The sequence below is a fragment of the Symphalangus syndactylus genome, chromosome 2, assembly GCF_028878055.3.
Source record: "Symphalangus syndactylus isolate Jambi chromosome 2, NHGRI_mSymSyn1-v2.1_pri, whole genome shotgun sequence".
Lineage (NCBI taxonomy): Eukaryota > Metazoa > Chordata > Mammalia > Primates > Hylobatidae > Symphalangus > Symphalangus syndactylus.
The window spans coordinates 26,258,011-26,283,189 of record NC_072424.2 but is presented as its reverse complement, the minus strand read 5'-3'; the positions used below and the strand labels follow the sequence as shown (position 1 = coordinate 26,283,189).

At 43.6% G+C, this 25,179-nt stretch overlaps 1 protein-coding gene across 3 annotated transcripts in view; it reads right to left on the bottom strand.

Moving 5' to 3' along the window:
- The window catches only part of GPAM (glycerol-3-phosphate acyltransferase, mitochondrial), a 64,838-nt gene extending 42,324 nt beyond the window's left edge, over nt 1–22,514 (bottom strand). For 2 of the 3 annotated variants that reach the window (XM_063626059.1, XM_055249234.2), the window contains exon 1: nt 22,153–22,514. The gene's annotated coding sequence lies outside the window, so the exon portion shown is untranslated. The remainder of the gene's footprint in view (nt 1–22,152) is intronic. The other variant, XM_063626078.1, reaches the window with a different exon arrangement.
- Nucleotides 22,515–25,179: the final 2,665 nt, after the last annotated feature.

Below are 25,179 nucleotides of genomic sequence, written 5' to 3'. Positions count from 1 at the left end.
TCAAAAAAAAAAAAAAAAAAAAGAAAAGAAAAGAAAAGAAAAGAAAGAAAGGGTCTTAGGCCAGATGAGAAGGAAACCCCTCTGACTTACTTTTACCACATTTATGGCATACTAAGGACTTCATTTTGACAGAAACCTGCTTCATCAGGAAACAATCAATAGACTCAGCTTCAAATAAGAGACGTTAAAGGATGACTGGAATAGCGTAGTGCTGGCTGGAAATGTCTATAACGGCACCCCACACTTGGACTTGCATTACCCATCACATATATATTGATTTATGAAATAATAATTCAGAAATGAATAATTCAGAGAAGCAAATAATGAATATTCTCCCTTCTTTTAGAGAAGGCAGAATCTTCCAAAATGCTACACCAAGAAAAGTGGGCCCACACTACAGATACAGACAACTATTTCCTTAGTCCCAAGCGATTGCTCCCAAGCTAAAATATTTGTGATATTTCTTCTTACATACACACTTGCTTCCAAGTCTTAAAGAAGACTGAACTGTGGCTAAACATCATGGCTTATAATAATGTAAACTTCCTGGGCTCAAGCATAAGGCATGCTGGGACCTCATTCTAGGAGGGGGAGTGAGGAGGGCAGAGCCAACCAGAAGGGAAGACAAGCACATTTTCCTGGACAGTGAAGTTAGTTATAACGAGACATAGTGTTCAAAGAATGCACCAAGCCCAGGTCCAACTCGGACAGCCTAGAATGGAAAGTGTCTTTGTGATGAGGCAGGTTAGAGCAGCAGTCTCTCAAGATGGTCATCAAATACACTGGAGCCAGGCAGTAAGCAGCCAGGCTTCTGGGAGATCTCTCTTGCCATCTCCCACCAGATAGGGTACATGACAAGGTTCAACACCCCAGGAAGAAAGCACGGTGGGAACTAGGTAGTATTCCACACTTCCAGCCACTAGCTGTGCCGCTGGGCAGGGCACCAATTCTAGAGGGAAACTGGGGCCCTGCATGGGATAACTAGCAGAGCAGTGTAGTTAAGAAATTAGCTTGAATGTCTCTTAATTTTTAACTACTGTTTGCTCGTTCTTAGGGAATAAAAGATATTTTTCCTTTCTCCCAGGAGCATAGCCAGGCTCTGTGGTTTAAATCCTGAGGTTTCCTAAGCCCTGGAAGTTGGCTAAGTAATTGCAATTAACTGCCTTTTTGTGATCAAAAGCAAAAAAATGAGAAGCTGCTCAACTGGGGTTGGTATCCAAGAAGACAAATTCTAAATGGGCCTTTGTTTTCTCATGGACTCAAGCTGGATTGTGGGAGGAGAGACTGTCCAAGAAAAGAGTGGAGGCCAGGATGGCTCGGCATTGAGAAGGGACAGGACTCAGGGGTCTGATGGTGGCTCAGCTCTAAGATCCTTCAGATGCAGAGCCTTGGAGGTGGCAGGGCTTCAAAAAAGGGTGAAGATGGAGGGACTGTAAAGAATGACAGTCTAGCACCTTAGAAACCTCAGCGAAGGTCCCAGTGGCGGAGTATGTCACGAAGGGAGTGGAACTTCAGGTACCACGCAGAGCCCAGGCAAGGCGCAATGAGGAAGGGGACCAGCCTGAGCCAACCCAGGGCCTCTGCTTGGCTTCCGCACAACACAAGCAACAGGGTAAGGGGTAGGAGGGTGGAATGCCCCAAATTATCACTGTTGGTCTTCCAGAGAACTTTGACATAAGCTATTTAAAGACAGAGTAATACAGTATTCATTCATTTATCCATTCATTCATAACACACTGACTGAGAGCCTTTTTTGCAGCAGGCATCCTGCTAAGTGCTGAAGACACACAGATGAAGAAGTTACACACAGATCTTACCCTTGTGGAATTCATGATCTAATGGCATATGGTATGTAGGGATGGAGACAGTAGGAAGAAAGATAAACAAAATCACAATGAAATTTTTTTTAAGTGCAATAAAGAATCCAAACAGCATCCGTCCCAGAGAAGAACAGAGGCGGCCGATATTGGATAAGGTGGTCAGGGAGGACTTCTAAAAGGGGAAAGCAGCTACACTGAGGCCAGGGTGTGAGCAGGGCCCAGCCAAGACAGGAGCCCAGAGCAGACCTCTCCAAGAAGAGGGAAGAGCACACGCCAAAGCCCAGAGGAAGGGCAGAACTTGGCAGAGAGTGAGAACTGAACCAAGGCCAGCGTGGCTGGAGTGGGTAAGTGGGAAAATGGCAGAGGGAGGAATTGGGAACACAGGCCGACCAGGTCTTCTTAAGCCATAGTAAAAAGTTTGGAAAATTCAAAATAAAATTCTGACATGTGTCATAAATGTCATGGAGGTATGTGAATACCCTTTCCCATGTAAGATTAGAGAAGGGTGAATCAAAATAGAAGCCCATGTCTATGGACTTGGTCAACCAGGAAGAGAAGAAGTGGGCAATGATTCAGGAGCTATGTTGTATGCAGGGGCCTGCCCGTCTGGCTTAAATTGGCAGCAGAGAATCTAGGTAAGGAAGAAAGTAAGTACATTTTGTTAGCTACCCTTTATTGAGCAATTTCTATGTGTCAAGCACTATTCTAAGTACTTTAGAGGCATTTTCTCAAATAATCACCTGTGTCAGTCATGGCGCCATCAGAAAAACAGAACCCCTTCCAGACAGCTCACTAGTGAGACTTTAATACAAAAAACTACTTAGAAAGGTCTTGGAAGAACAGAGAGGACAAAAGAAGAAGGGTGAGGCCCAGAGATCAGCAGCAACACAAGATCACTACCCTCCCTCAGGCTGGAGTGGCAAAGACAGGTGTTGACAGAGCCAAGAGCCATCACCTCATAGGCTACAACTGGGACCAAGGAGGGGGTCCTGCCCAGGAGGAGCCAAAACCATGAAGCCACCACCGTTGGAGGTGCCACCTGAGAAACAGGGAGATACCATGACTTTTATCCTCTCTCTGCCAACTGGGGATGACCCAAGCTTCAAGGAAGCCTGAGGAATAAGTTTGCAAGGGGGCATTGTCCTAAGATCTAGAGTAGAGCAGGGAAGGATGGGGAATAGATCCGAGGGCAAACAGGCAGATGATGGGCCCATCCTCTCAATAGCCCCATGGGTTAGAAACTATTATTACTCCCATTTTTCAGATGGGGAAACTGAGGCACCAGGAGAGGTCAGAATCTGTAAAGTGGCAGAAATGCACTTTGAACTCAGAATCTACCTGATATTAAAGCCCAAACATACAAGGGATATATTATTCAGCTAGCCTAGGCTTTGGAAGTGGCTCTAGTTCTTCGGTGGTCCTCATCTCAGAGCTAGGCTGCCAAGATCTTATGCTTGGAAAACATAGTTCTTGCAGATACTTTTGGGACAAATGAGGAAATGCTATTCCTTTGAGCTTGGATCCTCACATAATTTGTCCTAAATTTTTGAAACTCATATGAACCCTTAAAGTTACTCTATATCAGTCAGAATGCGCTAGGTTATAATACAGTAACAAAAGTCTTAGTCTTGAAACAACAGAGTTTGTTTCTTGCCTAGCTACATGTCAACAGCAGGTTATCCTGGGACTGTGCTCATAACGGTCACTGAGGGACCCAGGCTGAGGAAGGTTCCATGTTGATACCTGCCTTCGTGTTTGCCAAGACTGGAAAAGAGAGTGTAGTAAGCTGTACACTGGCTCGTAATCCACTTTATTGGGTGAAGAAGTGTAATCCTACCGTGTGTCCCGGATAACTAAACATTTATGAACAGCTCTAATGACAATCGAACCACATTAATGACACTTCTGGTTGGGCTGAGATAAACCAAAGGTCGTAATGTAGAATGAAGAGACTTAGGCGCTTCTAACAGAACAGGCTACACTATATAACATTATAAAAGGTTGTCTTTGCTGTGCTTAAAATTGCATCTCTGTGGACACTATGTTTTTCAGGAAAACCTTTTGTTCCTAAGTATTGCTTAAGACCATTTCCCTAAAAATCACCATTGGTTCTTAAAAGATACTGCCCAAGATGGTTTGTGGAGCTGAGATACTGGCTGGAATGATATGAAAACAAAGCATCTTGTCTTCTGGAAAAGAGATCCTGATGTGGACTAGATTTTAACGTGGACAAGCCCAGACTCATTCCAAGCTTTCTACTGTTGTATAACCTGACAGCAGATTATTGGGTAGGGATGGCTTGCTGAGCAAGTCCCAGCTCTGGGTGTAAAGAGCCAGGCAGTCTCTCCACTTTCACAACCTTGCGCTTCCTGCATTTCTTTCTACCCACCTAGATGTTTTCTATGTTTTCTCTTGGCATGCTTGACTGGCTCAAGTCTTTCCTTCATTTTCACTTCATACCATCTCCTCAGCAGGCCAAGAACCTAGAAGTTCTTGACTTTTTCCTGCATCCAATAGAACGCTAAGTCTTAAACAATTTTACCTTCTAAATAGCTTTAAACCCATCACCCCCTTATCTCCCTCTCCACCTGCACTATCCTAATCCAAAATATCACCATCTTCACTGGGGCGCATAACGACTCACTGCCTGGATGCCTCATATCTACTTCTGCACTGGCTACCCATCCAGACACATCCCATACATATCAGCCAGACCGAGCATCTGAAAATGCAGCATGCCAAATGCACCATGCCAAATACCCCCATCTCTCTCCCTTGTCACCATCCCAACTGACTAAAATCCCTCCATGTTCCTTACAGATTTTAGAACAAACACTAAAGCCTGTAACGTGTTGAATACCTAGCTCAGTCCGCCCTTGCTAATCTCACCACCCCCATCTGCTTCCACGTACTCTTTCGCTCTCTGACTCCAGCCACCCTGGCTTTCTTTCACTTCCCCACGAAAGCCAGGCTCTGCCCTTCCCTGGCATTTGCTCTGCCTGCAGTGGTCCCCGCCACATCTCTCCTCCAACTCATACTTCATAACACAGCTCAAGCCTCACCACCTTACAAAAATTTTTGTGGACCCTTCAGACTAAGTCAGGCCCCTTTCTTAAATTTCTTCCCCATAGGAATGACCATAATTATAACTAAATACTTAATTGTAGAATTAATCATTTAATATCTGCCCCTCTCTCTCTCTTAAATGGCATTCTTGACTTTTCCCCTGCATTCCTAGTACCTAACAGTACCTTGCATAAAGCAGATGCTCAATATCTATTTGTTGAATGTCTAAGTACAAGACATGATTAGCTACTTATAAAAGGACAGAGTGCATGGCTGTTATAACTATCAAGAGTCCTGAACAAGGATAGGCTTAGGAATAGAAACGTTCAAGGAGCGATGTGGGAACCACAGAGTTTGGGGGCTTGTGACTTTGTAGCTCTTAGAGCAGGCATGCATCTAAGATAGACAGCAGAGTTCCCATTTTCTCTCCCTCACCCCACTCCCTGGGTCAGAGTAGAGAAAACACGTGACTACAAGGAAAACTAGGGGCCCTGATCTCCAGTGTAGGGGGTGGCCTACACAGAACAGAACGCCACGATCTAGAACAAGGCCAAGCAAAGTCTGGGAGGTAAACACACACATGCCCAATACTCTTGAAAGAAGGAATTTGAAAAGGCTTGAAACGGAAAAACTAGGCATGGCTAGAGACTTATTTTTATTGTTCCTCCCTCAGAATCAGTCTTTGTCAAAAGGAAATAATTTTCATGAAGAGGAGAAGCTGAATTACTTTGCAATTAGATTATTCTTTTTCTAATGAGTTCAAAGTAAGGTAGAACCTCACTCATTAAGTCTAATTGGAAGGAAGATCAATCTAAGTTCAACTAAGGCTAATTTTTAGAATACTTCTAAAGAAATTTAGAATTTTTAGAACACTTCTAAAGAAATTTGACATATAAAAGCTCAAATACTTTCCTTTGGAAAATTTATTCTCTTGGGTGTTCTAAACATACTCTGTGTAACTGTCTTTGGCTTTTAACTTACAGGTTTCCCAAAAGAAAAGGCCTCCAAAGTAAAGAGTGTTATGAACCTAGTTTCCAATTATCTGAATTACCTTACGTAAAGCAAAACCTAAGTAAGCATAGCAGGATTGGTCATGGTTTTAACCACATCTTTTCTAACTAGCAGTCATCATCATCTTACTCCATACAATATTTGATGTTTATTACAAGGATGATCTCCAACATGCAAGTGAGATATTAGAGAACAGGCTTTTCATAATCCAGGATCACAAGGTGCAATTTCTTCTTCTAGCCCCATTTTGTTTTACTACTGGTTGGATGGATCACAGAGACCAACACTTCCCTCACCCCATTCCTTTTGCACATTTGATTCTGCTTACGAGATAACAAAACACCTTCCCCCTTTATCAATCACATCATAGTTATTTTTCCAGAGGCTCTCACTTTGGGGCCTACTTCACCTCCATAAAGCATTGGAACATATGTAAATTAAGCACACACACATAAATTGTAGAATTCTTAGTAACTGCTATAGGTAATCAATGGGTTAAATAAATCTTAATATCAATAATGTTGGTTTTTCTCTAGCTTATTTATGAGTGATGTTCTTAAAGAATAGTTCCTGTATATTTCTAGGTCACCTGCTCATTAACTGTTGAATAAATATAATCTAGGTAGAGAATGAATTATATCTAAAGCTCCATCAATTGATCAAATCCTAAATGAATGAAATTTTAACCTCGCAGAAATAAAGTTTCATTGACTTTAAGCTCCACAAAGTTGTGGCATGCCGTAGTTAAACAGTCTTAATTTTTTGACTGTGCTAATAGTTCCAAAAATAAAATTGCCTACTTGGTTAGTAAACTTATTTTATAAGCCATAGTGACTCTTAGCCAAATTCTAATTAAGCAAAGCAGTTAACTTGCTCTCCTCTGTATGTGACCTGGTACGGCATTCTTATTCACAAAAACAGAGGTGGCATGTATAGGAATCCTATTATTAATTGGGATGTACTTCAAGATTACAACATGGCTGCCATTTACACATGTCAAAATCATAATTATTGTGAACCATTAATTACAGATCATAAAACTACACTGTCCACAATTGTTAAGGGTCTTGGAATGTTTAAAGTAAACTCAATTTATGTTTTTTATCTCCCTGTGCCTCATTTTCCTTATCCGTGAAACAAAGCTAATAATAGTACCTACTTTATAATATTATAAGGATTAAGAGTTAAAATATGTAAGGCACTGAGACAACACCTGGCACAGAGTGGGTGCTAGGTAATGTCTGCAGTTCCTAGGAAAATGTCCAGTCCCCTCAAAGTCTGGAAGGTTCCATTGGATCCAGATATCAGTCCCACTTGCTTTCACAGATCATAGCTGGTAAAAGGTGTATTTCAGAATCACAGGCTTCTCCAGATTCAACTTCAGCATGTTTTTCTTTTCCAGGTATAAACTTGCATAGTTTTCCTTTAACAACTATACTACTGATTGATTCAGTAAAGTCTTTAAAGCAGTAGTTCCTCACTTGTTGGTGTCTGGGAACAGTTTGATAAACTGATGAAACTCCAGGCTCTTTCCCAGAAAAAAAAGTACATGTAAAAATTTACATTCCATTTCAGCAGTTTCATAACCTCCCTCCAAGGTCATTCATGGACCCCAAATTAAGAATCAGTGTTTGTAGTACATCTATTATGGAAAACAGTATGGGGGGTTGCTCAAAAAATTTAAAATAGAGCTACCATGTGATTCAGTAAGCCCACTTCTGGGTGCATATCCAAACGAATTGAAATTGCTGTATTAAAGAGATATTTGTACTCCCATGTTCATTGCAGCATTATTCACAATAGCCAAGATATTAAAGCAACCTATGTGTCTGTTGATGGAAGAGTGGATAAAGAAAGTGTGGTGTATATACACAACGGACTACTCTTCAACCTTGAAAAAAGAAGAAAATCCTGTCATTTGCAATGACATGGATAAACCTAGAGGACATTATTTTTATTTTGTTGTTGTTTTGTTTTGTTTTTGTTTTTGTTTTTGTTTTTGTTTTGAGATGGAGTCTCGCTCTGTTGCCAGGCTGGAGTGTAGTGGCACCATCTCGGCTCACTGTATCCTCCACCTCCCGGGTTCAAGCAATTCTCCTGCCTCAGCCTCCCGAGTAGCTGGGACTACAGACGCATGCCGCCACGCCTGCCTCGTGTGTGTGTGTGTGTGTGTGTGGCTCGTGTGTGTGTGTGTGTGTGTGTCTGTGTGTGTGTGTGTGTGTATTTTAGTAGAGATGGGGTTTCACCACGTTGCCCAGGCTGGTCTCAAACTCCTGAGCTCAGGCAATCCGCCTGCTTCGGCCTCCCAAATTGCCAGAATTACAGGCATGAGCCACCGCGCCCGGCCACCTAGAGGACATTATTATGTTAAGTGAAATAAGCCAGGCACAGACAGACAAATATGCATTATCTCACTTATATGTGGGATACAGAAATGTTGAACTCAAAGAAGCATGGTGATGTTGAACTCAGAGTAGCATGGTGGTTATCAGTAGCTAGAGGAGGAGTTGGGAAACGAGATGTTGGTCAAAGGGTTGAAAGTTTCCTTTAGTCAGGAGGAGTAAGTTCCTGGAGATCTCTTGTACAGCATAGTGACTATAGCTAATAATAATGTATACTTGAAAATTGTTGAGAGTAGATTTTAAATATTCCCACCACAAAAAATTAAGTATGTGAGGTGGTGAATATGTTAATTAGCTCAATTTAATCATTCCACAATGTATACGTGTTAGTCTGTTCTCACGCTGCTGATAAAGGTAATTTATAAAGGAAAAAGGCTTAATTGATTCACAGTTCCACATGGCTGGGGAGGCCTCACAATCATGACAGAAGGTAAATGAGGAGCAAAGTCACATCTTACATGGCAGCAGGCAAGAGAGCTTGTGCAGGGAAACTCCCATTTATAAAACTATCAGATCTCATGAGACTTATTCACTACCATGGGAACAGTATGGGGGAACTGCCCCCCACGATTCAATTATTTCCACCGGGCCCTGCCCTTGACACATGGGGATTATTATAATTCAAGGTGAGATCTGGGTGGGGACACAGCCAAACCACGTAAGTATACATATCAAAACATCACATTGTACACCATAAATATACACAATTGTTGTCAACTAAATCAAAAAAGAATCGCTGCATGAAAGCATGGCTTGGAAGACAGCCACACTTGGATCTTGTTCCTTTAACAATGTTAAGGCAACTGGAGGCAGGAGCACATATTTACACATTGTAAGTGGAGACAGGAACACATATTTACACATTGTAAAGGAAATATACATATATGTATATTTCAGTCCTTGGGTTTGCAGAAATTAAGTATTAAGTATAGTTTACTTACTATATATAGTGTGTGTCTATATATACACTATATATATACATATATTATATATATACTACATATACATATACATATACATTATATATATACTACATATACATATATTATACATACATATACTATAGTATGTGCATATATAGTATATATATAGTGTATATATATGTTGTGTATGTGTATATATATATATATATAGAGAGAGAGAGAGAGAATAGTTTTCCTTCAACAACTATACTATTGATTGTTTTTGAGACAGAGTCTCACTGTTGCCCAGATCGGAGTGCAGTGGCACAATCTTGGCTCACTGCAGCCTCGACTTCCCCATCTCAAGCTATCCTCCCACTTCAGCCTCTCGAGTAGCTGGGACCACAGGAGCATGCCACGAGGCTCAGATAATTTTTGTTTATATTTTTTGCAGAGACAGTGTCTCACTATGTTGCCCAGGCTGGTCTCTAACTCCTGGGCTCAAGGGATCCTCCTGCCTTGGCCTCCCAAAGTGCTGGGATTACAGGCATGAACAACAATGCCCGGCTTTGTAAGGGAAATATTAATTACTGTTAGTGAGCTAAGTACTTCCAATAAAAAGTTTTGCTGATGATGAAGAAGATGAAGAAGGAGAATGAAGAGGAGAACAAGCAGAGGAGGAGAAGGAGTCATTCAAAATGGATAAAGGTAAGCAAACTGAAGGGATACTTTTACCTGTAAGTGAGCCACAAGTATGCAATAGTGTTTTGCTACTGTGGAATACTGTGTAGCTATTATTAGCAACTCTGGAGGCAGTTTGAGCAGCTGATTATATCTAAGGCCTTCTTTTAAACCTTAAACAGGTAAAATATTGTTATGGGGCTTTCCACACCTGTTCAATGATTCAGACATAAAAGAAATGCTAATTATGGGAACTGAGCTGTGAATTCTGAGTGACCCTAGGGACAAAATGCTTATCTGGTGGTCTTATGTTGCTGGACATTTATTAGAGTTTTGAGATTACATTAACTGATTTTCACCTTAAGTGCTCTACCTGGAGAAGCAGTAAAAGCTACTGAAAAGGAATTATTTTAAAGAGGTAGTGACATTGGCCAGAAGATGTGTCTGCTGAATCAGGGGGCAGTGTGAGGAGAGGAACCCAAGTAGGGTGTGATGGGCTTGCCACAGCCAAGAGCTGCCACTTTGACCAGGACTCATGAGGACCCTACTCATTCCTCTGTTCAACAGTGGCCAATGCCTGAGACCAAAGAGGATGGATGATGATACTTAGAACAAATATCATAGAATAAGCTCAAGGTCCCACTTACATTTCTGCTCTTTCATGGTCTCAGCTTGCATACCTGCCTCTGAGCCAATTATCTTTTCAGGAACTACAAGCTCTCACATTGTTTTGCCCCTGCCTACCTCTCCTCCCTCGTCCTCTATCACTCTCCCTTGCCTTACTCAACCCTTGCCTTACTCAACCCTCGTCCCCAAGGTCATCTCTCTGTTCCTGGACCATCCCCAGCTCATCACTGGCTCAGGGACTGTGTGTTTATGGTCCCTTCTCCCAGGACATTCCTTCTGCAGACATTTGCATGGCTGATTCATTATATTTTTAGACCTTAACTTGGTTAGCAACTTTCTGTCCCTTGCCTTGTCACTTTCTTCTATATCATCTGATTTATTTTATTTATAGCACTTAACCCTCTCTGAAAATAACCTATTGATTTTTTTTCTTGACCATTGTCTATCTTCCTCATTAGAATGTGAGCTCCATAAGAGCAGGAACTTTCTACATTTTAGTCACTGTGTAGCCCCCAGGCCTATCATAGAAAAAGCACCAAATATACATTTGTTGGATAAAAGAATGAAAGATCATCAGCATAGCTACCATTTATTGAGCATTTACTCTGTGCCAGGCACAAGGCTGTAGGTTTTTCAATTAACTTGCATAACAGCCCTCCAAGATAGGTATTTCTCATTCCCATGGTACAGATTAGGTTTTGCAGAGAGGTTATGCAACTTTCCCAATGTCACAGCTAGCAAGGAACCAAGACTTGATTTGAACCCAGATGTATCTGACTTCAACATTCATTCTCTAAGTCAAAATTAGCACTTTTTTAAAGTCAATGGCCAGATAGTAAATATTTTAGGCTTTGTGGGCTATACGGTCCTGGTCACAACTACTCAACCCTTTTGTAGCATGAAAGCAGCCTTAGACAGTATATAAGAAAATCGATGTGACTGTGTGCCAATAAAACTTTATTCATCAAACAGATAGTGAGCAGTATTTGGCCCAGGAGCCATAGTTACCAATCTCTCCATTAAGTCATTGTTCTATATATGCTATTCTAGAAAAGGGTTTAAAAACGAGGGGGTGAGGAAAAGAAGAACATTCAGATGTGTACTATGTTCGTGGTGAGACCTCTTTTAATAAGTAAGACAGCAGGTAGATAACTGTTAAGTTAAAAAAGGCAAAATAGGAAATTGAGTTCTAATAGGAATTATGACTCCAAACCTTTTGACTGAATTATAACCATCACTTAAGACTACAGTAGAGTTTAATTCAAATAATTTATGACATTTTAAGCAAGGTTCCATTCGCATTGTAGTTACGCATAATTTTACATGCTGACACCATAAAAGACCTACATAAATTTTCATCTCAAGCATGTCCAAAATAGTACCAAGCCACTCTGTTAAAAACCCTTCTTCTTTCAACCATGGAGCCTGGACACCTCAGTCTTTCCTTCTCAAACAAACTTATGAGTCACTGGCCAGGGGTAAAAGGCAAGATATGAATCACGGGTCTGAGCCAGCCTAGAGAAATCTAAAATCTCATTTGGAAAGGTGAACATTATTTGTGCTCTGTTGTTTAGTAATTCAGAGTGGTTCTTAAGACGGAACATCAGCATTGAAGCAAAATATCAACTCGCCATCCCTTGGGTCTAGGCTGGGAGTCAGGGGCTGAACTTTGAGAAGGTGGGAGAACAACGGACAAAGGAGGTAGCTTCAGTAGTGCTTGACGGTGCGTAAGCAATGGGTTAGTGTGAGCTGGAGTGCGTAAGCAATGGGTTAGTGTGAGCTGGAGTGTAGAGGACAGGTCTCCTCTCAGCGCTGTGGTAGGGGGAGCAGAGGGGAGGGAGAGAGAAGCAGTGAAACACTCAGTCTCCTCTTCCTGTTTCATCTAGCTAAGATGGAAATATAGAAACCCCCTTCTCTGGGGTAGCCCTAGGTATTTAGGAAAGTATTAGACAAAATATTCATTTCTCTCTTATCCTGAAGGAAGAGTCCCTCTAAAAACAAGTCTCCAAAAAAGATTCCCTCTGCAAACAGCACACTGCTCTAAAATCTTATTCTCCTTAATTTTTGTGTAATTTTCTAAACATGGGCCATAAATGTTTGAGCAGGAAAGCAGCCCCAGCATAGGAGAACCAGCATCTGAAGGGGACTCTGGAGAGAGGGAATCTGCCCCAGCTCTGCCAACAGCCAGCATTGAGGTCCTAGTTACTAAGGCTTTCCCACTCTGCCCCTTTCTAAGCCTTTTTTCTTGTCAGTAACAGAATGAGTCAACCTCATATTTTTCACCCACTCAAACTTCTGCTTTTGTTGTCTGTTTAACATGTTATATTCATTAGTGTTCAGAGTTACCATTTAAGATGATACATATTATTAATAATAATGGATTTCTGGTGAGCACTTACTATTTACCAGGACTGTGCCACACGCTCTCCATACACTCTGTTATTTAATTCTCATAACTGTCCAACTCGAGAAAGACCCTTATGATTACAGACTTGTCAGATAATGATGCTGAGGTTCAGGAAAAAGAACTAAGTTTCCCAAGGTCACACAGGGAGTAGATGGCAAAGCTGGGATTTGAGGCAGAGTCTGTTTTTTAAAGAACTACACCTTCTTCACGTTCCTTGCAGCCCCTAGTCAGTGTCTCACTGAGAGGAGGGTGCAGCTTCAAACTCCCTCACCCCAAATTCCTTCTCACTGTGACATGAGGCCTCTCTCTATGCCAGGTTACAAAACACCAAGGTGTTTTCCGTGGAGGAGATGGCACAGCAGCTGCTGTCAATATCCAAAGCATGGTCTTGAGACACTGAGAACCCGTGCCTAATCAGTGCCTCCAGGAGGAACACACTGCTAATGTACATGGTAGAAGGTCCCTTGTCGTCAAGTCCTATTGCCATTGTCCTGCTCAAGCACACAGATAGAACAATGCTGTCTGCAAATCTCTGGTTATTAGAGAATTTGTTCTTGTTTTTTTTCTTTATAGGAAGAGACAACCCTTTCAAGGATGGCCCAAGTTCAACCATCTGGTGACACAAGAGATATGGGGGCTTTTCTTGAAATAGACAGTTGGGGGTTTTAAGATGATATATCGGCACTGGCTTGAGTAAGAAGAGGGTTGGGGGTGGCTGGGGAAGAAGAGTGGGTTGTAAACATAGAGCAACACTGGCAAAGCTAATGATTTTCACGGATCTGACTCCCTCATTGGTTGGGGACAGAAGTTTATTTATTGCATGTCTACTATGATCTGTTGCTTTCCTATACACTGGGCATTAGGTCCTGACAACAATGTGAAAATCTGATGTTTTACAGATGAGGAAATGAAGCTTACATGGCTTGTAAGAATCAAAACAGGGATTCTATCTTCTTCACTCTACCTCCATGCCTGTGCAAATAATTCAGATTATCCAGCTCTCATTCAGAGTTTCATGAAGTAGATGCCCCTTTCTCAATAGAATATCTATTCAAGCTACAAAGCCTAATACAGTGCCTAGCACAGAGTAGAAGCTCAATAAAACAGGATGCATTAACAACTCTTAATGTGGTTTCTCAAACTCAGGTAGAAATCATCTGATCCAGTAGTTCTCAACCAGAGGTGATTTTGCTCTCCAGGGGATATTTGTAAATGTCTGGAGATATATTTAGTTGTCACAAATGAAGGGAGGGGTACCACTGGCATCTAGTGCTTAGAGACAGGACACTGCTAAACTTCCTATGATGTATGGGACAGTCCCCACACAAAAAGACTTATCTGATATATAGCACCTATAGGGCCAAGGTTGAGCCATTCTGATCCAACCTAACACATTCTACAGATAAGGACACCCAAACCCAGAGAGATAAAGAGACTTGCGTAGGTCCACACAGCTGGCAGAGCCTTGATGAGAAACACTGCCTGAATGTTCTTGTTCTTGCCCCTGCATAAGCAGCCAGTGCAGGTTCCGAAGGAACACGGTGTCCCCTTAGAGGCCTTGCTGCCCACCAGCTTCATGCTCCCTCAACTTCCTTTTCTTAAGGAAGTAAACCAAACACAATGATCAAGCCAAAGGAATTTATTTTAGTAATGAAATAGGCAAGCTAAAATACTAATAATTAAGTAGACATATTAGGTCATGGTAGAAACCGCCAGAAACATTATCTCTAAAATGTATATTGTTCGCATTATCATTGTCACCAACAACCATGTTTGGCCTCCTATGTGCCAGGAGACGTGTTGGGTCTCAAGAGAGAGACAGGCAGAGGGAGAAGGTTTCCACCAGTAACACGCACGAGGTATATCCTTGACCTCAAGAAGCACTCAACCCAAGCGTGAGAGTCTCTTTTGCAGCTGCTGTCACAGAGAGAAGGCAACATTGCAAACATGGGTAAAACGAAACATTCCTCACAGCTAAATATCTAAGCATTGAGGTCCTGGCATGACCTGCTTATTTTAAACAATGTTTAACACAGGAACATTCAACTACGGCCCAAGAACTTGAACTTTGACATTTATATTCTTGGGATTTGGCTTGCCTGGTGGACATTTTGTTGTATCTGTGAAGCTTGTGAGGGACTTCCAGTGCCCTGGACCATATCTCAAGTGTCAGAATAACCACATGCATCAGGGGACTTCATTTAATCACAGCAGAGCCAATGATCCCAAGATACCCTAACAGAAGAACGCAGATGAAGAACTCCCAAGATTCGGCTACCATAAACCAATGTACTGGCATCTTTTGCAGCAGTCTGTAAGCTGCATCTAAGTGGAAGCTGGTGACCTGAATTAACACCATTCTGAAGATCAACTTTTATCTTGAAATATCAATGAAAAATTAAACATCCTGATAACACTGAGTACTAATGGCTTTTATTTCCATTGCAAGTGCTTTCTGAGACGGATAGTTTCCCCTTTAGATTTTCATGACTTTGGCCCAGAAAGTGGATACTTGAGGCATTAAACATACAGGAGCCTGAGACGCCAATAAAACAGTAGTTTCTATTTAAGGATTTGGCTGCAATAGCCAGCTAAGTGTCTTGGGGAAGTGAATGGAATTTGAATAGATCAACTCTGCCACTCTGCTACAGGCTGGGAAATCAGAAACTAAGAAGCATATCCCAAGGGCTCCTGCATGGGTTTAGGCATGAATGTTAGCCTCGGTGACAAGCAGCTTTTTGAACAATGCTTCTTGGACTCTGAGCTATTACAGTGCAGTAAACCAAGGGATATTAACTTTTTAATTCTGCCCAGTCATAATGTTAAAATTAAATTAAACATAAATTGCCAATCAACAAACCCCATCATTTGATAAAATTGCTTTAAAATTCCAACAAGCAGAAAGGATAGACTCTCAAAACGAAGGGAAGTTCCTCAAATTGTATACATTCACCCTAGACTGGAAAAAACATCATAAGCCAACAGCTATCTGCTGTCTGGAATGTGGGTGCCATGAATGCTAAAAAAACCACTGGTGTTGGCTGGAGAAGAATCAGATTTGAGACCCAGCTGGAATGGAGATGGTGTTCAGGGCAAGGACTGGGATTAGGGACAGGGAGAGTTGGGAAGAAACACATTGCACTGTGAATACACTGCACTGCTCTACGGTCTGGTCACATTTTCCACTCTGCAATGCTGCACTAAATTGCCTGTTTAATTACCAGTCTCTTCCATTGGGCTGTGAGTTCCTTGAGAGCAGTAACTATGCCTTGTTGCCCTGATTCATGGAGCTAATTAGACATGGGGCAGGAATGATGGTGTAGTCAGGCACTGAAGGAGCGATGGTGAAGCCCCAGGGATGCACAGTGCTGCTTCATGGATCCATGCAGTCAGAGGATTAGAGAGCACATTTTCTAGTATCTAATAGTGCGTGCTGTTCTGTCTGGGTAGTGGAAGGGGCCCCACTCCTGCCTTACCCAGTGGGCTCACCCTGAGCATCAGCCCACAGGATAATTAAAATGTGCCCCAAGGGGAGCCTGATGGGAGTCAGAATTGCTGCTGCCCCATCCCTGGGGGACCACTGAGCAAAAGTTCAGCTCCTCTCCCACAGTGCCTGCAGATGTCGAAGTGGGAGCAGAGCTGATGGTGGGGAGAAGCCAGCCTCCTGCCTGCTGCTGCTTCATGGTCCCCCTGGTTTTCCCATAGCCAAGTCCTAGCAGAGCTCTCAGTCCCAAGGTTTTCAATTTTCCCAGGCCCCTGTTCCTCATAGTCACTTTTTGGAATTGACTCAAAAAAAGAATGACACTGTTACTAGCAGCCTTCAGGGTTCATTTCTACAGCAACCATCCCTTTCCTGCAGAATGTCCAGCCCACAGGGAAATGAATGTCACTTTCTTTCAAGACTCATTTTGGGTGTTTTTATGGCCAATCTGATTTCTGGCAGGATGCTGAAGCCCATAACACAGCTACACTTCCCACCAGCCCCACAGGGCATGGGTAGAGTTTGCATGCAAAGCTCACTAAGCAAGTGCACCCAGGCAAGGTGGACAGGGTAGGGAAAGGGCTCCTGTCTGCCTGTGCCTGGAGAGCCCAGGAGCCATGATACAATGACTTAATTAGCACTGACTCAGCCTGACACGCAGGGTCCTTGTTTTACATCTGACATGCTGTGGCAGTTGGAGAACCCAGTACCACATGGTGGGAATAGCAAGGCTGAAGTTCTGGGAACTGAAGGATGAGAGTGAACTTTTCATTGCACATATACTGTCATTTTCCTCTTACGAGCTGTTGGGGGTAATTGCCTTGGAGTACAACTTCCTATTCAACCTCTCTTTGGAAATGTTCTTGATCTAGAGTTTTGTTGCATAGCATCTCTGTCCCTTTCTTAACATTCAACTGTCTATGACTCCACCATCAAACAGGGAGTTTTCAAATCTTGAATTCATATGGAGAAGAGTTGCGTGCCCTGAAGTCCCATGCCTACCGCAGTTTCCCCACCATTATTGCTCTCTTCAGGCATTGTTGGCTAAAACACCAATGCCCTGGAGGTCCCACTAAGCCCCATGACCAGCAGGCAATGGGAGGTATAGGATAATAGACAGCTGAAGGCAAGAGTGAGATCCCAGGTAGGGAAGAAGAGATGGAAAAAGAATGCATGTGCTTCTGGAGGTCAAGGGGACAGCCCCCCTCAACCCTACCTAGGAAAGGTGGGAGAGAATTGAAGATGCTGACATCCCCATTCTTTCAGGGGCCTGAGGCTAAGCATTTCCTTTCATCACCCTTTGCAAACTTAGCCTCCCCACCACCTCCAGAGTTTCTGCTCTGTCTGGAAAAAATGCTAACCAGCCATTTGCAAGAGACGTCATTAATAAGAGCTCACAATAGACACTGTGTGCTGTGCAGAGGGAACATCGTGAGCCTGGGGGAGGTCAAGTGGAAAGCACTGGGAGCACTCATGGGCAGCCAAGGAACAGACCTAGGCCTATTCTCAAATCTTCAGCTCCCTGCCCTCGCAGCCTTCCTGTTCTCAGAATTTCACCATCCAAAGAATCCCACCCCAGGTGGGTTAACTGCCCAGGCTGGATGTTCAGGTGCTTGGAGAGGAAGGACACAGAGAAGTGGGTCTACAGGAAGGATGTAGTTCCTGGAAAGGGGCTTAGGGAGTTCTTCTGATAGCAGTGACCCCAGGGGAGTGAATACTGGGCTCCAGCTGGGGGAATTAGGAGGGAGGTGCTGAGATAATGGGGATTCTAGAAGACAGAACTGGTCACTTCTTCCTCCTGCCGTCCTTGAGTTTGGGCCTAGCTTGTCTCCACCAGCAGAAGCACCTGGGGAAGAAGAGCCCAGGATAGGGAGTCAGAGGCCCTCGTTTCACCTGGATCTAACCAGCCATCAAACCACAAAATGCCAGAGGTGGGCAACTCGGTCTTAGGAATCATCCAGTCCAACTCCCTCATTTTATTCTCACAGACTCTGAGCCCCAGAGAGGTGCAGGTCCACGGCCAGGGCGGCAAGTACTGAGAACTTCTTGCATTCTGGTCGAGGTGGGCTATTAAGGATTCAAATCCTATTGGTTCATCAATGAGTCTCCCACCCCATCTAAACTAGGTCCTCTGTTCTTTTTCTCATCACATATGGGACTGAGCTATTTGTTTGTGTGATTTTTTAAATGTCGGTCATCCCCATTCAACTGTAAGTTCCACAAGGGCAGGCAGCTTTCTCAGCCTCATTCTCTACTCTACCCACTGTGTGCCTCACACACAGTAAGCACACAGCCCATATTTACTGAACACAGAATCTGTACTGTCAAAGTAACCTCATGAGAAAGTATTACACCCATTTTACAAAGGAGGAAACTAGAGCTTGGACAATTTAAATAACAAGTGAAAAAAGCAAGATTCAGCTCTGGATTCTAATGACCTTTTTCCTTAGGCTGTCTGCTTTTCTAACGAAAGATTAACAGATGTATCAGGATTTCTAAAGCTGGGAACCTTGGTTTAGACTTTTTCAAACATGATGTTCTAGAACCAGATGCTCCAAGACCATTTCCTGAGAGAAGAGAAGGGGAGGGGCCACTTGGAGACTGAGGGCGGCTCAAAGCAGGTGTCCCCAGGCAGGTGCCCCGTCTTGCCTAATCAGGCGTAAGTGTGGAGCCCACAAGTATCAGTGGTCAGAAAAGATGTTAGGTCAGGGGTCCAGTCAAGGAAGAGGAGGCTGAGAACCACTAAGCAGGGAGAAAACCCCAACTCAGTAACTGGGGAGGCAGACAGACAGGAATATTATTAGGTTGGTGCAAAAGTAATTCCGGTTTTCGATGTTACTTTTTTTTTTTTTTTTTTTAGACAGAGTCTTGCTCTGTCGCCCAGGCTGGAGTGCAGTGGCACGAACTCGGCTCACTGCAAGTTCCACCTCCCGGGTTCACACCATTCTCCTGCCTCAGCCTCCCAAGTAGCTGGGACTACAGGCACCCGCAACCACGCCTGGCTAATTTTTTTGTATTTTCAGTAGAGACGGGGTTTCACCATGTTAGCCAAAATGGTCTCGATCTCCTGACCTCGTGATCCGCCCGCCTTGGCCTCCCAAAGTGCTGGGATTACAGGCATGAGCCACCGTGCCCGGCCTCCCTGTTACTTTTAATAACAGAAACCAGTCATTAGGATGCGGTGAGCCCAAAGCTTAGGGTCTCAAGAAAGCCCCTAGTTAATGGCAAAGGCTTTGAGGCTAGACCACCCTGCCATTGAGTCTCAGCTCTAGCACTTACCAGCTTGGGCATATTCCTTATGCTGTCTTAGCCTTGGTTTGTTCATCTGAAACACAGGGTGGTGGTAACCCCTCTACCTCATAAGGAGGAAATACGAGATCAGCCAGGGCAAAGCACTCAGCACAGTGCCTGAGATTACGTCAGCTTCCGGACAATGCTAGCTTCATTAAGCACTTGCCTCAAGGCTGGAACAAACTCCAGATTTGGAGCTCCCCTTCGTGTTTAGGCGAGAGCCTGTAAGTGCTTAATCCTGGCTACCAAGGCAGGTGAAAGGGACGGGAAAGCTGCTCTCGACAGGGAGAACAGAGCAGATCTCAGGACTGAAAGCATCTCAGCTCAGGGTCTGTGCTTGCTAATCACTGTATCCTCAAAGCCTTGCTCACAGCTTGGTACACGGTCAGTGCTCAGCAGGCCCAGCTGAATGAATGGGTCCAACCGAGCATGTGAAACAGTTATAATGTTTTTACCATCAGCCTGCTATCATTCATTCGTTTCTCACTGGCTCTTTTAGCCCTAGAGTGGCCATGATGACATACATGTAAAGAAAAAAAAGCATGGGCTCTGAAGTCTGCCATTTACTGTGTTAACTTGGGCAGTTTCCTTAACGTATAGTTTGCTCATTCGTTAAATGGGTTGACACTCACCTCAGTGACCTCCGTGGCTCATTGTGGGGGCTGAGTTAATAAGATAAAGCCCTTAGAAGAGTGCTGGGTATATAGAAAACACTCCATCAGTGTTAGCCATTATCACAAGAAAGAGCCTACTGGGTGTCACAGATTCCTAGGCTCTGGGGTCCTGGCTGGGAGTCATAAAGGCACGAACCCTGCCTTCACAGCTGTCAGTCTGGTGGGGGCAATGGATCAGGAAACAAGCAATCATAAGACAATATGGTTAGTGGTCCAATAAGGGGAGGTTCAGGGGACCCTAACCTCATAGCAGAAGAAGTGGATTTACTCAGAAAGAGACCTGACTAATCTCCTGACTTGGTCAGACCCGGAGGCAGGGTAGGGTGAAGAATGCTTTAAGCAGACAAGATAACATGTGATAAGGTTCGACCATGGTGGGTCCAGAAAACTGAAAGAGTGTTTCTGTGGTGAGACAGAGGTAGAGAAGGATGAGAAAAGAGGCCCAAGAGGCACACAGGATCCAGACTATGCTGGCAGTGGCAAAGGGAGAAGATGTTCCAAAAGAGCGGAGAAGAATCACATCCAAGAAGTATAACCCCTTGCACCGGGCTTGTCCTCCACCTCTTGGCAGTTTCCATAAATTTATGAAGAGGAGCACGAGTCATTATGACAAACTTCTCGGCCCTCATACTCTGGGTAATCTCAGGAAATCCCACGGGACCCCTGCAGTGAAGGCTCCCTGGGGACCACAGCAGTCAGCACAGGAAGCATCTCCACCATCCTGTGGGGGGATCCACGGACTCATCCCACTGCGGCTAACAAAGCAGGGACGTTCTGGATACGAACACTGGGAATTAAGACAACAATGACGGAAGTACTTGGGAATAAAGACAGCCACAAAGAGTGGAGAGAGAAAATGCGGTTGGCATGGTTATTTCTTAACCTGAAATGCATATAGGGAAAAATCAGTGTTAAGAATACTGACATACCATAAAAACATTCTTTTCCACTCAATACTAAAACAAAAGTATTGATTTCCTTGGTTTTGCATCTTATCTTCCCCTGTGCTGCCACCTCCAGCCAAATCTAACAGAGAGAATGAAGTCTGTCTTTTCTGCTGTCTTTTCTGCTGTCTTTGATCTTCATTCCAGATGGTTAAATCCTGCTGGCCCAATATGGAGCCCAGCTTTCCTCTACAGTGAGAAAGTCCTTTGACATAAAGCTATCTGCCCGACCCAAGCTCAGACAACACCCCTGAATAGGGAATACAGTGAGGATAAGAATGAATATCACCTGTTAAACACAGATCTTAAAGTGGGAACCAAACTTTCATAAAAGAGGTTCTCAGCTCCTCCTCTTTCCTCTGTAGCCAACATCACGAGGATTGGTACCAGGATTTGTACTACTAAGCAGAGCCTTTGAAAGCCATGTGCCGTTTGCAAATCAGATTTGATGACGCTTCAAGCTAAAGCAATTAGATTTTTCATAAAGTGTCCAAAATCTTCTCAGGATTTGGGGGTTCTGAGCCAGGATGGAGGATTTCATGGAGGCCAAAAGAGTAGCAAAAACTCGGGAAGGATTTCATGAGGAGCAAATGCACACAGATGTGAATGTTACATCACAAACGTGCTTGCACCTCTTGTCAGCTGCAAATAACTATGCCCAAGAGCCTCAGTTTTGCCTTTGCATAGAATGCCGTGATTCTGAGTTCTTGTCTTTGACTTTCTTCTTCCTACTGTGTCTGCCTCTCCTACATTCCACGCCGCTTCCCCGGCTTCCTCGTCCTACCCCCGTGTCTCCTGTCATGACATCCTAAGAAATTACTCCCTGCCCCCCAGGTTTTTAAATACCTGTATCCTTGACTTGGTGGTGTTTGAGGAATTATTTCCAATCAGTCGATTAGCAAAGCTGATGGAGACTCTGGAGAAGACAGTCCCAGGCTGTGGGTGAATAAGAAGCAAGGTCTGGTTCCTCTGGGTGCCTGTTTGCACGGCCAGAGGCTGACAGACTTTGGGTGCACCACAGTAACCTCAGAAAGAGTCCCCCCGCAGCAGCAAATTCTCCCAATGCAGTTTTGAAACACCACAAGAGGAGGAAGCCTCTTTAATCAAATAATAACCAGTCAGAGATAAGGCCTGCTAGGCTGAGCTTGGCCAGCCAATCACAGGCTTCCTTCCGACTGCAAGGACAAACAGACCGAGGCTTCTGGAGTGCATTTCAGGGCTTGTTACAATTTAATGATGCAATGAATGGTGTCTTCTTCGCATTGCCTGGTGGGGATTTTCTAACTGGGGAGTAAAGCTCCGAGCTCAGTAACCTCATTCTCAGGGGAGGTGTCCACAGCTTGAGTGTTCACATGGGGCCTCCGGCTCCTGGCCTGGCTGTTTCCAATTTGCATTTCTCACTGCTGAGGGGAAGGGAGGCTTGACTGGGGCTGAGCGGGGCTGGGGTCCCCATGGGGTGAGCCTATTTGACACCAGATGTGCAGCTCACTGACTGTGACTCTGAAAAGGTCATGGAGAGATGCTGGAGATGCTTTATGTGCATTTCATATTTGTCTTTAATCAGTCATGACTTTGGTCTTCTCTATTTCTTCATCCTCTTTCCAGCTGCTGCCACCCTCCCCTTTCAAAGCTATTATTGCTCTGTTTGGCTTATGAAGAGGTCTTGTAAAGAGAGTAGGTTCTGGGGACTAAGAAGGTATAGGGGCGAATAAAGGCCCTTGCCAGCCCTGTCCACGTGACTTTAAACACAGTCGCTTCCTGCTTAGTTGTTGCAAAGACTACATGCATAAAAACTCCCTCTCCTCCCTCTGAGGCTCTTACAGGCCCTATAGACTGGTAGACAAACCCTCAAAGGGTCTTGATATATTAGAGCTCAATATTTAAAGGAACTTAAGGAGAACCCTCTTATTAGGTAAATACGCATTCATTCAACAGCTATTTATTTTGCATCTACTCTGGTAGAGATGTGCTGACTGGGGACACTGAGGTGAGCCAAACCTGGCACAGTTCCCTGCCCTCCCAAAACAATGTCAGCACAGGAGGTAGCAGTTTGTGAAAGAAGTCCTTAGTGCAGTGGAACCAATGGCAGGGACTGGCGAAGAGGGCTTGTCATGACGGGTATGGGCCTGTCCAAAGGAACTACAACAAAACCAGCAGTGGTGGACAGGAAGCGGATCCAAGTCAGAGGGACAAGTACAGTCAAATATTCTCCAAGGGGACCCCCTGCAGGGCTGCTACTGGGGAAAGAAGGAGAAAAAGCAAAGGTGTGTATCTCCTCTCCTTTGTTATTTTTATTTTATTTATTTATTTATTTTTTTGAGACAGAGTCTCACTCTGTCCCCCAGGCTGGAGTGCAGTGGCACGATCTTGGCTCACTGCAGCCTCTGCTTCCTAGATTCAAGCGATTCCTGTGCCTCAGCCTCCCAAGTAGCTGGGACTACAGGCACCCACCACCATGCCCAGCTAATTTTTGTATTTTTACTAAAGACGGAGTTTTACCATGTTGGCCAGGCTGGTCTCGAACTTCTGACTTCAGGTTATCCACCTGCCTTGGCATCCCAAAGTGCTGGGATTACAGGTGTGAGCCACCACTCCTACTGGGGAAAGAAGGAGAAAAAGCAAAGGTGTGTATCTCCACTCCTTTAAAAAAATTGATATATAACGTCTCGTTGAAATATAACGTACACACCATACAATTTACCCATTTAAATGTATATATAGTTCAGTGATTTCTAATATAGACACACAGCTGTGCGGCCATCAGCAGAATGAATTTTAGAACATTCCATCACCCCATAAAGAACCCCCTTCCCATCAACAATCACCCCCAACCCTTCCAACACCTCATCCAGCTCTAGGCAACTACTGATCTACTGTATGTCTTCTATAGATCAGAAACGCCTACTCTGGACATTTCCTATAAATGCAATCATAGGATATGTGACCTTTGCAGCTGTTTTTTTTTTCTCTTAGCATAAAGTTTTCAAGGTTTACTTCATTTCTTTTTATTGATGAATAATATTACATAGTATAATAAAGTTTTCAAGGTTTACTTCATTTCTTTTTACTAATGAATAATATTACATAGTATAAATATGCTACAATTTATACAGTCACAAATATCCACCATTCATCTGCTGGAGGACATTCGGGTGGTTTCCACGTTTTGTTTTTTTTTTTGTGTGTGTGTGATATCATGAATAATGCTGCTACGGACATTCATGTACAAGTTTGCATACCCTTATAGCCACGAATTCACAACCTCATACCAGGAAAACAGGAAGGAAACAAAGCGAGCAAGAGAGCTAGTCATTAAAGGGCTTCTCTCCCCTCAGAAGTTATGATGTCATAGCAGCAGCCGCGTCTAACATTTACACAGATTTTCACAGTGCATAAAGCACAATTATATATTCTCTCTCATGTAACCCTCCCCACAACCCTAAGCAAAAGGAAGGTGGTATTTTTATTGCCCTTTCAAAGATGAGGTGCTGGAGAATCAGAAACTTGAGAGTAACTTGCCAAAATCTACCCAGGCAGGAACTGAAGCCAGAATGAAGTCCTATGATCTTCCTACTCCAGCTCTTCACATGCAAAACAGGTCTTTATTCTTCTCCTACATATTCAGTCTTGGCTTCCTAGATGTTTAGTTCAAGAGAAAAAAAGAAAGAAATTTAAAAGGGCTTCATTATTTATGGAGAAAATGGCAATGAGGCCAACAAATAGCTGTTATTTTGGCATTTAAAACATTTTTACCTAAGGCTCAGAAAGACTGAGTATCTTACCTAAAGGCACAGAGCTAGCAAGCTGGCCATTGATGATTCAAAGGAAGATAGAAATCTGATTCCCAGATACAGGTGAGATCAACTTGCTTCC